The sequence below is a fragment of the Mauremys reevesii genome, linkage group 7 (assembly GCF_016161935.1).
Source record: "Mauremys reevesii isolate NIE-2019 linkage group 7, ASM1616193v1, whole genome shotgun sequence".
NCBI classification, from domain to species: Eukaryota; Metazoa; Chordata; order Testudines; family Geoemydidae; genus Mauremys; species Mauremys reevesii.
The window spans coordinates 34,611,525-34,627,728 of NC_052629.1; the positions used below are offsets into that span (position 1 = coordinate 34,611,525).

The 16,204-nt window shown below is 42.5% G+C and overlaps 1 protein-coding gene and 1 long non-coding RNA gene across 14 annotated transcripts in view; one reads left to right on the forward strand and one right to left on the reverse strand.

The window, feature by feature from the left end:
- Positions 1-16,204, forward strand: part of SGMS1 (sphingomyelin synthase 1) — a 195,888-nt gene that overhangs the window by 77,159 nt on the left and 102,525 nt on the right. For 8 of the 13 annotated variants that reach the window (XM_039481248.1, XM_039481259.1, XM_039481246.1 and 5 more), the window contains 2 exons: positions 9,794-9,861; positions 10,776-10,820. The gene's annotated coding sequence lies outside the window, so the exon portion shown is untranslated. The remainder of the gene's footprint in view (positions 1-9,793; positions 9,862-10,775; positions 10,821-16,204) is intronic. The other 5 variants (XM_039481255.1, XM_039481253.1, XM_039481262.1 and 2 more) reach the window with 1 other exon arrangement.
- LOC120368757 overlaps positions 1,946-16,204 on the reverse strand; it is a 34,682-nt gene continuing 20,423 nt past the window's right edge. Inside the window, exon 3 of the long non-coding RNA XR_005582767.1 lies at positions 1,946-2,019. This is a non-coding gene — a long non-coding RNA (uncharacterized LOC120368757). The remainder of the gene's footprint in view (positions 2,020-16,204) is intronic.

A 16,204-nucleotide genomic window follows, 5' to 3' on the forward strand; every position in this document is an offset into this window, starting at 1 on the left:
TGACCTTGTGCAACTTCTCAGTTACCTCATTTGTAAAATAGAGGAAATACTTGCCTGCCTTCTAAGGTTTAGGTATAAGCCTTGCACAGTATTGACTCTTCTTGGTTACTGTGACTGATAATTTTTTATTTACGTTGGATAGGGACATTGTGTTTGAGTGATTTGACATGATTACGTGTGAGGGTGATTATGTAATTTTATGGTATACCTTTTGGTTTTCTGGATTTTGGGAGTCAGAGCGGGGTGGTAACTGTATTTATAAGTCTGATATAGAACAAACGGACATACACTAATATATTGGAAAATGTTACAACATTTCTGTGTGATGGTATCTATATTATTTTTGTAGATGCACAGAAAGTAGAAAATTACCTTTTGTTTTTCTTTATACTAGGAACAAGCATTTAATCCAAAGCACTGTCATTAATATAATAGAACAAAATTACTTTCTCTTTGATTTTTATTTATACACTGTCTGGCATGATAATATGAGCTTAGTGTTCTTGTGTTTACATCAGAAGTACTACATGGTTAAACAGAAATAATAGACTACATTGTGATAATGGAAGGTGATGAAAAGGTTCCTTTATATTGGTCCAGGAAAAAGGCAGGTCTATAAAGCATATGGAGTGCAACATCACAATTATACTATGTTGAATTTTTACTGTGTTGAAGATTTTTTGCCTGTAGCTTAACGAAGTTTTGGATCTGAGGCCAGTCCCATAAAATTTGTCAAAGTAGCCTATTTGCCTGTAACCTTTCCAGGAGAAATTGAGGGTGTTGGGTTTCATTTTATTAGTTGCTGTGCTTAAAAAACAAACAAACAAATAAAAACTCTTCTCTTCACTTCGCTCAGTCCAGAAGTGAAGACATTTTTTACCATAAATAAAAGTGTAAATAGATATCTGAAAGTATATTTTATTAACAACTGACATTTCTGAGCTTTTAAGCAGGTGGCAGCTATTGTGCTGAGAAAGTGACATGTTAGTTTAAAACAAACAAACACCCCACAACTCCAGACAACTTTATTTCTTGCCATCAATGTGTTCCAAGCAAAAACCTGTTTAAGCCACAAGTGAAAAAAACCTGCATGTGTTGGCTGTTGTAACAGTGAATGTGGCTGGCTCAAATGAGAGAACCCGGTATCTTTAGCAAGTACATAAAACCATGTTTTATGATTCAATTGTTAGTTATAAAGCCAGTGAAAAGCTGCAGGTGGCAGTAGAAATTTTATAAAAAGGATGAAGAAAATTACACTGCAAAGATGGTTCTGAAGAAAGTAAAGCTGTAGGCAACTGCCCAGTGTGTTAACATTTTTCAGTTTTATTTTTCAGAAGTTTTAATTTATCCATGCAGACATTCAAATACAGCAACAAAGAAAGCAGAACAGGAATATGTATTTAACAATACCACAGTACAAAATATTCATAGATAAATATTACTGAAGATTATACGATAAGTAACCCCTGTTCCCCCCCCCCCCCCCCCCGCCATGAAGCATCTGAAGTCCAATCTATCTGAAGTCAGTTTGTAATGCTGTAATGAAGGACCAGGTCAAGTGTCTTCATAGTTGGATTTTGTGCCCCTATATCTTGTCAGTTTTTCCATGAGGTTAGTGTTGGTTAGCTCAGTCAGTCAAAGGGTGTGGGGGAAGTAGCAGACTTCCATTTTTGGAAAATGACCCTTTTGGCCACTATAAATGCTGCAACAATCTATTTTCTGGCATTACTCAAACAAGGTGGACCTTCTAGAATGTCTGAAACACAGAGGCTTGACATAGCGGGGGGCCATACCCTGGTTGCTTTAGGATTTTGTAATATCTTACCAAAATAGTTTACTGCAGTTGATAGTGGTGGAATCGAAGAGGAAGGATTTTTGAGAGTGAGAAGAATATCATCTGTCTGTAGACTAATCTTGTAGTCTTTATTGCGATGGTAATTCTTTCTGTCTGATTTATGCTGCTTGTGGTTCCATGGCTATATCTAATAGTAGAGGCAATGGAGGGCACCCTTGATGTAACTGAAAAGTGGAGAAGAAAATACCAGTAGTCAAAACAAAGGCACGGGTGATTTGTAAATAATATCTATCTAGGTCAGATATTTAGGTCCAAATCCTAATTTTCTCAGGTTTGCTTAGAGGTATGGCCCTTCCATTTGATCAAAGATCTTTTCAGTATCTAACTTTAGGAAAGCAGCTGGAGCCCCAGTTGTTTGCAAGTCACAAATTAAGTGTTCCGAGTATTGTCTGATCCTAATATGAGGCAAATAAAACCCTCCTGGTCTGCATGAATGATTGGTGGAACAATGTTGTTTAAGTGTGAAATGAGAATCTTTGTCAGAATTTTATAATCTGTGTTCAACAGAGAAATTGGGCGCAATTGCCACAATGAAGACTGACCTTGTATTTTTTAAATTAGGGTAATCATCACTTTCCTCATATCCTATGATTTTAGTTCTTTTGTAAATATTTCATTAGACTTCTGACAGTATCAGTACTAACTGGTTGACAAATGTCTTATAAAATGCTGCTGGAAAGCCATCACATCCAGGCTCTTGGCTCACGTTGAGCAAATCAATTGCTTGCTTCACCTGTAGTGGATAGATAGCGACAATGTATTTATAAATTGTCAAATAGGTTGGAATTTAATTCACTGTGAGATATGTCAAGGGATTCATAAGTCTTCAAATTGTATATTTATTTTATAAGGTTCTAGTACAGAAAGACTGTTCTGTAGCAAAGGGGATATAGTGTTATTACAGGGAGCCATTTTAATTTTCCTTACTAGGAGTTTGCCCTAATTCATAATGCTTCTGTTTAATTCTATTAAGCATGAAATGAGTCTGGGTGGACTATACATCCATTTTATTTGTATTTTGAGGTAATGAGCGAGTGCAACATCTAAGTATTCTCTGCTTTCTTTCCTTCCTTCTGTCCTTCCAGATGCAAATATTAAGGTAGCCTTCAGTGTTCCCAATAAAATTATAGTAGAGGAGATGGCATTTGTATTTCCTGCAATAAGTTGGTAATGGATGTTTCAATCATCTGAAGAAATTTAGGGTCTCTGAGTAGAAGTGTGTTTAACTTCCATCTTGAGGCTTTTGTAGTACTATGACCAGTGTCTATATGAAGAAAAACTGGACCATGATCAGAGATAATGATACTACCTGGATGATCACGATGGTCCCTTCTGACCTTAAAGTCTATGAGTCTACCAACTTCTGCCTCAAGGCATGCAGGAGATAGAACTGTAGATATCATGAAAAATTTAATCTGGAATAGGAAGCATGAACCATGGAGAATATGTGTAGTCATGCTTTGTAGGATGTCCTTCAGTTGGGATAATGAGTGGTTTGCAAAGGGCTGAGCTTTTCCCCTATAACACTGAGATTTGTCTATGATCTCATCCATGACCATGTTCCAATGTCCTCCTAGTACCACTGAGACATCAGCTCTGTCAGAAATAATGCCATATGTTATATGCAGTGTTGTTGTAGGCGTGTGAGTGCCAGGATATTAGAGACACAAGGTAGTGAGGTAATACCTTTTATTGGACCAACCTCTGTTGGTGAGAGAGGCAAGTTTTTGTTCTTCAGGTCAGCTCTATGTAAGCTTGACAGTTTCTCTCATCAACAGAAGTTGGTCCAATAAAAGATACTGTCTCACCCACCTTGTCTCTCTGGAAGGGTGCATGGGCTGCCTGATTTTCCTTTTTTCAGGACTTATACTTGGCAATTTCTTTTCCCTTATGAGAGGATCATGCTGTTACCAGAGTGGGATCTGGTCTCAATTTCTATAGTGCTTGCCAAGCATCTGATTTGCTATTTAAGTATTTCACTGAGTCTGTCATCTTCATTATGAAAATCGCAGAATATTTGTGGCTGTATTTAATAATCCCCTGGGAGCCTGTTTGATGCCATTAAATGTTGCTGTCTTCTTGCTTAAACTTGCAGAGAAGTCTGGATACAAAGAAAATTTTAAATCCTGATACTTAAGAATTCCCTTTTGTCTAACACATCAGTTTAACTTTCTCATTAAATTTTAGCAATTTACAGATGATAGGTCTGGGGTGGTTGTTGTTCTTTCCTCTTGGCCCCTGTCCCTTGAGCCCTTTCAGTTTCCAGGGAAGGCAAACCGGGATCCAAATCCAGTACCTCAAATAATGTATTCTGGGGAAAGTTAATCATGTTTTTTCCTTCCACCCCTTCCAGGATGCCCCCAGGAACTGCAATTTATTCCTGCGTCATCTGTTTTCAAGATCTTCCTGTTTCTTTTCAAGACTGGTTAGTCTTTGCCTTAAGGAAGCATTCTATTTTAACCTCCTTCAGTTGTGTGGCAGGTTTTTGTAGTTTGTTATCTAAATAGGTCAATGGAGCTTTGACTTCTCCCACATTTTTAGAGAGCTCATATATATCTTGAGATAAAAGATAAAAATTTGGTAGTTAGAAAGTCCTTCATAGGTGCAAAGTCCTATGTGAGAGACTGTTGGATTTCCTTGGCCGTACCTTTCTTTGGATACTCAGGCTTGGGTCGTTGGGCATTTCTGTTTTCCCAGCAGGATCCATAACAACACTACAATAGAGGATCTCCCTCCTCTAATTTGTAAATTCCTGACAAAATTATGGCTTAGATATGTGGGAGCCACATGGGGGTGGAGGAGACCAGGAGTCAGGCAGCCATCTTCTCTCTTGGTAATATGACCCTCAGTGTGTCAACATTTTGACAGCCCTAGAATGTTGCTTCTAACCATTTCCCATGTTTTAGCAGTTATAATGTTGTATCTCTAGGCCTCATGTACATAAAAAATTTGGAATTATAGTTGAACTGTTTCTTTTCCTGTTGTCTATTCAGGTTGCTTCCCCAGTGCTGCCCAGGCACAACTCTTAGACATATAGGTTCAAGGTGCAAGAGTGTAGCATGGAATGGAAATAAAGCTTGGTTATTCTTCATGGTAGTTCAGAGCAATGCTAGTAAGCTGATATAGGAGTGTGGTTTCTGTATTTTTAAATTGTGTATCCCTGAGTAGTACAAGGAGTTTGTTGATTTTGGAAAGTGATGTCACACTTCATGGACCTGAAATTTCAATGAAAAATGGGAAATATTTTGTCAATCTCTTTCCCTCATCCCTCATTTTTTCAATTAGCTCTAGTATGGGGGGGGAAAAAAGGATGTTCTGTATGTCACAATAGTGCTTAGCTCCTGCAATTGATATAAAATTGTTTGAAAACTCAGTCTTAAGACTGCTGCACTGGATATGGCTAGCTCTGGAGAGATCTGGACAGGAAAGGCCTTATAGAGCATTTTCAGCTGTACCTCAAAGAATTAAAGACTAAGAATATAGTTGTTTTTTTAATTCTACAGAGGTGATGTTACAGAATATGGTAATAAGGTTTTAAAATGTACATATGTATGCTTTCTTTGGCTATGCCTCAAGGAGAATTAAGATCTGAAGTGAATAAATATATTCTATTTGTTCTCAAGGTTGCTCCTGCAATCCGGCACTTTGTGTTGCTGGAAATGGAACTGAAAGTGCCAGGTCAAGGATAATTGTTGCTGAGTTACTGGAGTATGATCTGTGATTATACAAAAATAAAGGTGAAATTCACCCATGTGGAAATCTCTATGCACCACTGAATCCCTTTGAGGAAGTGAAGTGGACTGATGGGGTAGCTATGTAGGGGGTCTTTGCACTCTCTGTTTTGACACTGTTTTGACGCAGAATTTAATATTGAGTTAAACCTTCTAGGTCTTCTGTTTCCTAATAAATTTGTGCAAGTGGCATGAGCTTTGGAAAGTCTGTGAAGAGAGGGGCACCATATTTTCTTATGCAGCTTTAGACTTCAGCTTTCCTCTGGGTTTTATCAGAGTTAGTTTATGAAATGTTGGGAAAATCTCATTTATGCATTGGCTTTTATCTATAAGGAGAGATTTATAGTCCAAGACATTTTAAAAGGGATCTGCTCATTTCAAAACCATGTTTCAAACACTATCTAATGTTGGGGAAGTATGGTATGAGATCCAAACTTCAATGTTTGGTTCCTTCTTTAAGAATCAGTTTTTAAAATCTTATCATTATGCATAAAAGATTCTTTCTCAGGATAAACCATTTGCTTTTAATAACCCCCAGCGTGTACATGATGCAAAGTAAATATGGAGTTTCAAGATTAGTGTTGCAAGCCTACATATCCCTTACAGTTGTAGTATAACTAAGGTTAGTGGCTTTCAATATTTGCCCAGTAAAAATAAATTAATGGCATTTGTTACAATGTACAGTTCAGTGACTTTTTTTTTTTTAAGTCTTCAGTTTTGCACTTAGGCTCATGTTTCAAACAATGTTATCTGGTCCATCAATTTCCTAGTGGGATAATGTCTGTGTTATACAAACTTAACAGCACATTTGGCATTAAATGGCTGGCTGACGGAATGGCGGAACTGAGAATTGAGTGGCCGTGGAAATGGAACTACCCTCATTTCTCTAGGTCAGAATTGGATTCAGTGGATGGCTACCAAAGGAGGAGCTCACACTGTTGCTGTCTATGCTGTTCTGGTACAAGAACCAAACAGTCTATTTCATTGTCAAATCCTTTCAGTCTGACACCATTCATGAGCACTAAAATTACCTTTTTAACAAAACGCCAATGTTAATGCATTATATAAAGAAGCACTTTGGTACTGATGTTCTCTGTGGCATTTCTGAATAAACTGCCACAGTTGACTATAATTATGGTAGTGAACTTGATTTCCATTTCAAGTCCAGGAAGCAAGTGTGTGCTGTTGCTATTTTTTGTATTCAGTTGGTTCTACTTTTTGTTTTAATTTTGGTATGATATAGTATTTTATACTTTATTGCTGCCAAGAGAAAATGGGCTTGCTGTTGGGTGTTGTGTGGGTTAGAAGTGGGAGGAATTCAAAATCCTGAAGTTCCAGTTGTATCATTCATCCTCTTGACATTTTCCAAGACTCCGAAAGGGTTTACTGTAATGGTTTCACATTGACAGCTCCCAGCATTAGGGAATAGTTGGCATTTTTATGCGAGTTTTTGGGCTGTTACTATGGCCTTGGCTACACTTGCAAATTTGCAGCGCTGCAGCAGGGTGTGAAAACACACCCTCTCCAGCGCTGCAAATTGCGGTGCTGCAAAGTGCCAGTGTGGTCAAAGCCCCAGCGCTGGGAGCGCGGCTCCCAGCGCTGTACGTTATTCCCCACAGGGAGGTGGAGTACGGACAGCGCTGGGAGAGCTCTCTCCCAGCGCTGGCGCTTTGACTACACTTAGCGCTTCAAAGCGCTGCCGCGGTAGCGCTTTGAAGTGCAAGTGTAGCCATAGCCTTTTTGTTGGCTTTTATAGCAAGCAACAGAAATTGAATTTGTTGTGGAGGACACAGTCCCTTTCACAAATAAACCAGTTTTTCTGATGATAGGCAATGTTTCTAAAGATAAAACTTAATTTAGTGTACTCTTGTCAGTAAACAAGAGCCCATTTTGGGGAAAGCAAGATCACCTAAGTGCAGAAGCCGAGAAAAGTGGCTTCAAGAGGGCAGATGTAAATCCCACTTCCATCAGGCTCCCATCCCATGCTTATGCACTCCATTAAAATCCAGCTCTACAGATATTCAATTACCTTCCCTAAAAGCATGAATCAATATTTAGGCAAGAAAAGTGGAGCCTGTAATAGGAGGAGGATGGCCTTTATCTGAAGGACTAGTGAAGTATATGGCACAAAAGGCTGCTAATGCTGAAAAGGAAAATTGTGTCATGAACAAAAATTCACAGTTGCTAATGGGGCTTAAGGGCCAACGAACAGACATACTCACTAAGTTAACTGATGAAAAATGTACCAAAGAAAGAAAAAGCGAGTCCTTTGGACACAGACGCTGATAACTGTATTTGGCAAATAAAACCAAGTATGAAATAAAGGGAGGGGAGAGAACGTATGGTAAGAAAATTGAGACTCATGAAAGATGCAATGATAAAAGGGTGGGTCAGGAAACCTCAAGAGAAGGAGTTCACTGTGTAGAGTGTAGGAAAAGATCTGTCGAATCTGCATTTCAAGAATGAGGTCTCAGTAATAAGGCACACTTCCTATTTTCCTCAGCTAGTGTTGGCAGCCTCCTAGGGATATTATTGCCAGATTACACTAATTACAAAACATAAAGATGCAGTGATGAGGAAAGAAAAGAAATAAAAGGATAAATATAAGGCCACAAATTTATTAGGACCTATGTTCTCTGGCATTATGGCTAAAGCAGGATCTGAGTGAATAAATCAGTAAAGAGTTTAGAAAGAGACATAAGGATTTGACCTTCTACAATAAAGTGTTATTCTCAGTGAAGAAAGTAAAAAGATCCTCCACTTTTGCACTGAGAAAAGAAACTCAGGGAAAACAATCTGAAGATCAGATGGAGCTGAATTTCTGCCTACTATTGTACAAAAAGAGAAGCACTGTATAAAAAGAGAACAAACGTGATTAAGGAAATACAGTCCCAGTAGGTTCTGAAGAGTAGGTCAAAGAGAACGGACTAAAAAGCCAAAATTAATTTGGACTGTCAGATTAGGAGGAGAAGAGCTGAGTTAAGACATTTCTATGTTGAAAATTAAAAGTTTTTATTTGGAAAATATTCCTCAAAGAAATGAGATTAACAAAATGAGGTTAAAGGTGGCTATAATATGCGTTGGTTGTAGGAGCCATAAGTGAGTTTCTTCTCACCTTTTATAAATTGAAAAGATTTCTAAAATTAAATAGCTATATCTTGATTTTGAGGAGAATATTAAGATATAACTTGTAAATGTAAGTATTTGGGTATCCAATTGGGGGCAGGATTGTGGCCATATAAGCAGATTTAGGAAATAAGACCCATATAGCCTCTGCAAATCTCTTCTCAGCAGCCCATTAATAATAATAATCACTGCTTCTGGCCTCGGTAACAGCAGGATTTAGATTTCATTGGCGAGTACAAGGAGAAAGGGCATACCAACAAAGTGGCATTTACAGTGTGTGGCATTTTTCTCCAAGCTATGGCCAAGCAGAGGCAGCAAGTACTAATAAAATTGAATGACAGTTCATAAAACAGGTGCCGCTTACTTCATTCTATCTTGCCAAGTCTGGGTTTGACCTACCTCTACAGTGATGTCATGCAACAAATATCAGTGTATATCTATAAACTATGGTAATTTGTGCAATGAGAACTAACACATTTCCCCGATGCTGTTTTATTTTTGTATTATGAAAACCTTTCTTGGATACTTCTTAAACATTGCACTGAATGGGAAAAATACCTGTATGTTGACACTTTAATACAAAAGTGTTGTAAGTTGTTGGCCTAGTTAAAGATCAGCTAACACTGGTTATTTATACAACTTCTCAGTAAATTGGAAATGCAAAACATTGTTAGTCATAAATAACAAGAGCTTTTCAGTCAATTACTAGTAGAGGTAATTAGTTTGCTGTGCAAAAAGCCATAGGTGTACCTAGGAATGTTCTCAGAATGCTATCTTGGAGGGCGGAAGCTAGTGTGTACCTGAATTTAACTGCTTGAACCAGTTTACTGCTTACAACCTGTGGTAAATGCAGGAATATAAAATGGAAGTTCTTATTCCCATCTCCTGGTCTTTCTCTCTCTCTTCAGGTACTTTCAGACATATTTACAGAAGTGCTTTATTTCTTCATTATATTTCTTCATATATATAAAGTGACCTTTTTAAAAGGTACTTGCTCTGGAAGAAATCTGTCTTAATCAGTCAAATTGTTAAAGGAGAAAATGAAAGATAATTTTATCTTTTGTTTTATGTTTTCTCTTAGAGAGTGAGCAAGAGAGAGAGAGGTCTGAAGAATGATAGATTAATCTGGGAAGATGAATGATGCTAAAGGTAAATAACCTTTCTCTTTTCCATTTTTTGCTTCAAGTGTGCTGCTCAACAAAGAATATACTTGTATGAAAATTGTGATTAGAGCATTTAACAAATGTTGACAAAATACTTTTAATCAAGTGAATTAAAAAAACGTAGTATTATGGGGTAGCTCAATTAAAATTGAGTTTTTAGACGTGAGAAGCTAGTTACGCCAAAGACTAGGGACCTGAGAACTTAGACACATTGCTATACAGTGTTGAATCCCATTATGAGAAGTGCTGTTGATTTAAAGTCTAGAGAGTCTGCCTTTAGTGAACACTTGTTTTTTGTCTTGACTTAGTTGAGATGAAATCAATTTAATTTGGCAATTTGGGTTTAATACACACTTGTGTGTGAAAGTAATACAATTATATAATGGCATGTCCCTGAAGCTTCTAGGGGGAGAAGCTCCGCATGCTGCCCCTGCCACAAGCACAGATTCCACTGTTCTCATTGGCCAGGAACTGCAGCCAATGGGAGTTGCGGGGGCAACACTTGCAGATGCGGGCAGCATGCAGAACCCCCTGGCTCCTCTGCCTAGTAGCTGCAGGGATATGCTGGTGGGAGCCGGGGAGCTTCCCCCACCCAAGGTAAATTCTACCCCACATCCCAACACCCTGCCCCAGTCCTGAGCTCCTTTCCATGTCCAAACTGCTACTGCTGCTGGGTCAGGGGCTGCACCAGCTGCAGAAGTCACGGAAAGTCACAGAATCTGTGACCTACATGACAGACACACAGCCTTCCTTATAGGTTCAGGTGCATAGAGGCAGACTTGCAGTCCCTATTCAGATCTTACTCTGTTAAGTGTTGATTGGCTTTTCCCCACAGTAAAAACTGAAGGGATTGCAGGATATGGATCACTAAATTATTTATTTATTTATTTATTTTACCAGAATGCTGAGGAGCCCTAGTCATGGAGCAGGATCCCATTGTGCTAGGTAATAAGTAGTCAAAGGATACATTTCTAGTCTGTCAGAAGATACTATCTCACATTTGCATCTAAAATGTGAACTGGAAATTTGTTTTTCCTAACTGCTTAGTCTTTTCTCTGACTGCAAAAGTAGAGAGCTTGCTTCTCACCATTTTATACACTTCAATGTGTAATTATGATTGTGTTGAAAAGGGGATAATGGATTTTGAGTCAAAATTAGGTTTGTTTTTTTGAATGGCTCAAAACGAAGAATACAGTAGTAGGGAAGTTCATTTCACTGCTTGAAAGCTTGTAAAAGGTGATCTGTATAAGAGATAGTAACATTAAATAGATTCTAAGGCCAAGATTTGCCAAACAGTGTTTAAATTTTAAAATTCTAAGTCCGTGTTTAGGCACTAAAATGATTGGCCTTGTTTTCAAAAGTTACCAGCTCGCATCTCTCATTTGCCTCCCAAACTTGCCTGAGGTTACTAAGGCCTTGTCTACACTACAGGACTATTTCGAATACTTAAGTCGAATTTGTGGATTCGACCTTATGAAGTCGAATTTGTGTATCCATACTAAATACACAAATTCGAACTTCTGAGTCCACATTCACGGGGCCAGCATCGACTTTGGAAGCGGTGCACTGTGGGAAGCTATCCCACAGTTCCCGCAGTCCCCGCTGCCCATTGGAATGCTGGGTAGAGCTCGCAATGCCTGCTGGGGGAAAAAATGTGTCGAGGGTGGTTTTGGGTTAGTGTCGTCATTGAACCGTCAATCACGCCCTCCCTCCCTCCCTGAAAGCGCCGGCGGGAAATCTGTTCGCGCCCTTGTCTGGTCGGTTACAGCGCGGACGCCACAGCACTGCGAGCATGGAGCCCGCTGCGATCATCGCTGCACTTATGGCCGTTGTCAACTCCTCGCACCTTATCGTCCACCTCTTCCACAGTCAGCTGCTGAGAAACCGGGCGAGGAGGCTCCGGCAGCGCGGTGAGGAGAGTGGCACAGACCTCTCAGAAACCAGGGTACGCCGGGCAGTGGAGATCATGGTGGCAATGGGTCATGTTCATGGTGTGGAACGGCGATTCTGGGCCCGGGAAACAAGCACAGACTGATGGGACCGCATAGTGCTGCAGGTCTGGGATGACACAGAGTGGCTGCGAAACTTCAGGATGCGTAAGGGCACTTTCCTTGAACTGTGTGACTTGCTGTCCCCTGCCCTGAAGCGCCAGGACACACGGATGCGAGCAGCCCTGAGTGTGCAGAAGCGAGTGGCCATAGCCCTCTGGAAACTTGCCACGCCAGACAGCTACCGGTCAGTAGCGAACCACTTTGGCGTGGGCAAATCTACTGTGGGGATTGCTGTCATTCAAGTAGCCCACGCAATCGTTGAGCAACTGCTCTCAAAGGTAGTGACTCTCGGAAATGTCCAGGTCATCATAGATGGCTTCGCCGCGATGGGATTCCCAAACTGCGGTGGGGCTATAGATGGGACTCACATCCCTATCCTGGCACCAGCCCACCAGGCCAGCGAGTACATTAACCGAAAGGGCTACTTTTCAATGGTGCTGCAAGCTGTGGTGGACCATAGGGGATGTTTTACCAACATCAAAGTCGGGTGGGCGGGCAAGGTTCATGACGCGCGTGTATTCAGGAACTCTGGTCTGTTTAGACACCTCCAGGCAGGTACTTTCTTCCCGGACCACAAAATAATGGTTGGGGATGTGCAGATGCCTACAGTGATCCTCGGGGACCCGGCCTACCCGCTAATGCCCTGGCTCATGAAGCCCTATACAGGCGCCTTGGACAGTGAGAAGGAACTCTTCAACTACCGGCTGAGCAAGTGCAGAATGGTGGTGGAGTGTGCTTTCGGACGTCTCAAGGGGAGATGGCGGAGCTTACTGACTCGCTCGGACATCAGCGAAAAGAATATCCCCGTAGTTATTGCTGCTTGCTGTGTGCTCCACAATCTATGTGAGAGCAAGGGCGAGACCTTTTTGGCCGCTTGGGAGGTTGAGGCAAATCGCCTGGCTGCTGTTTACGATCAGCCAGACACCCGTGCCGAGAGAATATCCCAGCGGGAAGCGATGTGCATCAGGGAGGCTTTGAAAGCGAGTTTCCTCGCAGAGCAGAGTAACCTGTGACTGTCCACTTGATTTTAAGAGAGCCTGATCACAAACCAAGTTTCCCCCACTTCCAAAGGACGTTTTAAAACTAAGGAAATGTTTCAGTAATTAATAATAAATCTTTCGTTGACTTTGCATTTCTGTTTCTTGGTTGAAACATGGAAGCATTCTGTGCTGGGTAAGGTGTGCACTGATGTACAGACCGCTTGTCCAAAACAGGACGGACAGCCTCCTGCTCCTACATAGGTCTGTGGGGTGGGGGACGGTTTACGGTGGTTGTGCATGTAGGGGGAGGGTTGCAGGAATGGGTGGGTTTGCAGGAAGGGGCGAGGGATGTCGTCTTTGGATAGGGGTTTACATGACGGCTGTGGGCTGTGGGTTTGGGCGTTGGAAGGGGTGAGGGGTGTGGGGGAAGGGTGAGTATCTGCCCCTGGATGAGGGCTCTTTGGGGCTCAGGGCACCGGGAGGATCGTGGCTACGGTCGAAGTGCATGTGAAGGGAAGCCTGCCTTTACATTCGGGGATGGCAGGCACCAGGACCCTGGACAAGCATACACATTAAGGAAAGACCCGGGGCAGCATACACCACACAGACTGTCCCTGGTGCCTAGTGACTGCAGTCTGTGTGTGCCCTGCAGTTGACCCTGCACCCAAGTCTGTACCATGGTACTGTGGGCTATGCACTGCAATTACAATTCTTCCCCCCCCCCCCACACCCACAGAAAGTCTTCTGACACGAGAAACGTGACGGAAACAGTGAGTAACACCAAACCGCTTTTAATAATGTAGTACACAGTGGGGGGTTTAAACTTGGAGTTGGGACTGGTTGATGCTGTAAGGAAAGAACTTGTACAAATTTACAGCGCGAGAGTTGTCTCGAACATTAGCGGTCTGCTGCGGTGCAGGGACAGTTCTCACGGCCCCTACCGCCCCTCCTTCTTGTAACTTTGGGTGAGGGGGGGACAGGACTTCTTGGCGTTGGAGGGCGGTTGCAGATGCACTGCAGGGGGGCTCTCTCCTCCTGCCTGCGGTCTTGCAGAACATCTACAAGGCGCCGGAGCGTGTCCGTTTGCTCCCTCATTAGACCAAGCAGCGTTTGAGTCGCCTGCTGGTCTTCCTGCCGCCACCTATCCTCCATGTGTGTGCGATGATGCTGACACAGGGTCTCCCTCCACTGTCTCTGCTCTGCCGCCTCCGCTCTGGAGCAGGCCATCAGTTCCTGGAACATGTCGTCCCTAGTCTTTTTCTTTCGGCGTCTAATCTGAGCCAGCCTCTGCGAGGGGATGCCGGGCAGTCCGGGAAAGAGCCAAGCTGTGTGATGCGAAAAAGTAGGTGATTTCCTTGAACACATACATGTTTGCCAACAGTGAACACAGTCTAGTCAGTTTCAGTTAACAAGACCAAACAGGGCACCAAGTATCAGGAGATCTCAGAACTAGTCCGATATTTCGGAATACGCTCTCATTGGCGGCACCATTGCACTGGAGAGCGCACAAGCGAGGAAAGACAGCTGCATCCCTCTTGCACAAAGTCCTGGTAAGCCTTACAGTATATACTGCTTATCAGTTAGTGGTTAGCTGTGCTCTCCTGCTAAAGGCAATGTGCAAAGCAGAAAGGATGAGCCTTTTGCAGCCCCTCCCGCCAGTGCACGGGAACGATCAATGGATGCTTGTTCTCTGTGGCCTCTCGCACGTGGCTGTTAGGCGAGGGTCATTGTTATGCAACCTAATTGTAAACCATTAACAATAGTAACACTACACTAATTGCCCTACTTAGATGCAGTATTTGCAGAACGAGATCACCCTGAGGCGGGTCACTCGTGCCCAGAAAGACAGGATGTTACGGGACGCACTGCACAGACCAGGACCATATGCAGCAATGCTAGTCCAGGCAATGGTTCCAATGTATATTCGGATGTCCTGGCGTGGAAGAGTCTGCTTCCACGGAGCGCCCAACAAGGCACCTTTTCCGACGAACCTCATGCGGAGGCTTTGCGAGGAACTGAATGACACCTTCGTGGAAATGTCGCTAGAGGATTATTTTTCTATCCCCATTTGTGTGGACCTTCTCTTCATATAGTTTAATATATATTATAGTTTAATATTTAGAATTTTGTAAATACTGTTTCTATTTTTTCTATAACAATGTTATAAAAAATAAATGTTTATACGTGTGTTGCACTTACCGCCTGATCCTTCCCCTGATTCCGAGTCCGGGTTAACGGGCGGGGACGGTTGGTAGGGGATCTCTGTGAGGGTGATGAAGAGATCCTGGCTGTCAGGGAAAGCGGGAGTGGGTTCGCTGTCGCCTGCGCCGTCCTCAAAAGACCCTTCCTCATCTTCCCCATCGGCGAACATCGAGGAGGAACTGTCCCGGTACACTATTCCATCCTCGGAGTCCACCGTCACTGGTGGGGCAGTTGTGGCAGACCCACCTAGAATGGCATGCAGTGCCTCGTAGAAGCGGCATGTCTGGGGCTGGGCTCCGGAGCGTCCGTTTGCCGCTCTGACTTTTTGATACCCTTGTCTTAGGTCCTTCACTTTCACGCGGCACTGCATCGCATCCCGGCTGTATCCTTTCTCTTTCATGGCTTTCGAGACCTTCTCGAAGGTCTTCGCGTTCCGCTTGCTGGAGCGCAGCTCCGAGAGCACAGACTCCTCGCCCCACACAGCGATCAGATCCATGACTTCCCTGTCAGTCCATGCTGGGGACCTCTTTCTATTCTGGGATTGCCCGGACTCCTCTGCTGGAGAGCTCTGCATCGTTGCAGGTGCTGCGGAGCTCGCCCCGATGTGCAACCAGAACGTCAGATTCAAACCGCCCAGACAGGAAAATGAATTCAAATTTTCACGGGTCATTTCCTGTGTGGCTGGGCAGAGAATCCAAGCTTGGACTGCTGTCCAGAGCGTCAACAGAGTGCTGCAGTGTGGGATAGCTCCCGGAGCTACTAAATTCGATTAGCATCCACACCAAGCCTAATTCGAGCTAGCCGTGTCGAATTTAGCATTACTCCACCTGCCGGGGTGGAGTACCAAATTCAAACTAAAGAGCCCTCTAGTTTGAATTAAATGGCTTCCTGGTGTGGACGGTTGAGCGGTTAGTTCGAATTAACGCTGATAAATTCGAATTAAAGTCCTAGTGTAGACCAGGCCTAAGAGAAAATAAGTGAATGAGAGAACAAAAGCAAGTATTTGTTTGTGGGAAATCTAAATTGTGCTCCATATTTGTCTGTCTTTAATCTTTTCAGGTGTTTGAATAATTTTGACACTGCATTTTTTGTGGAC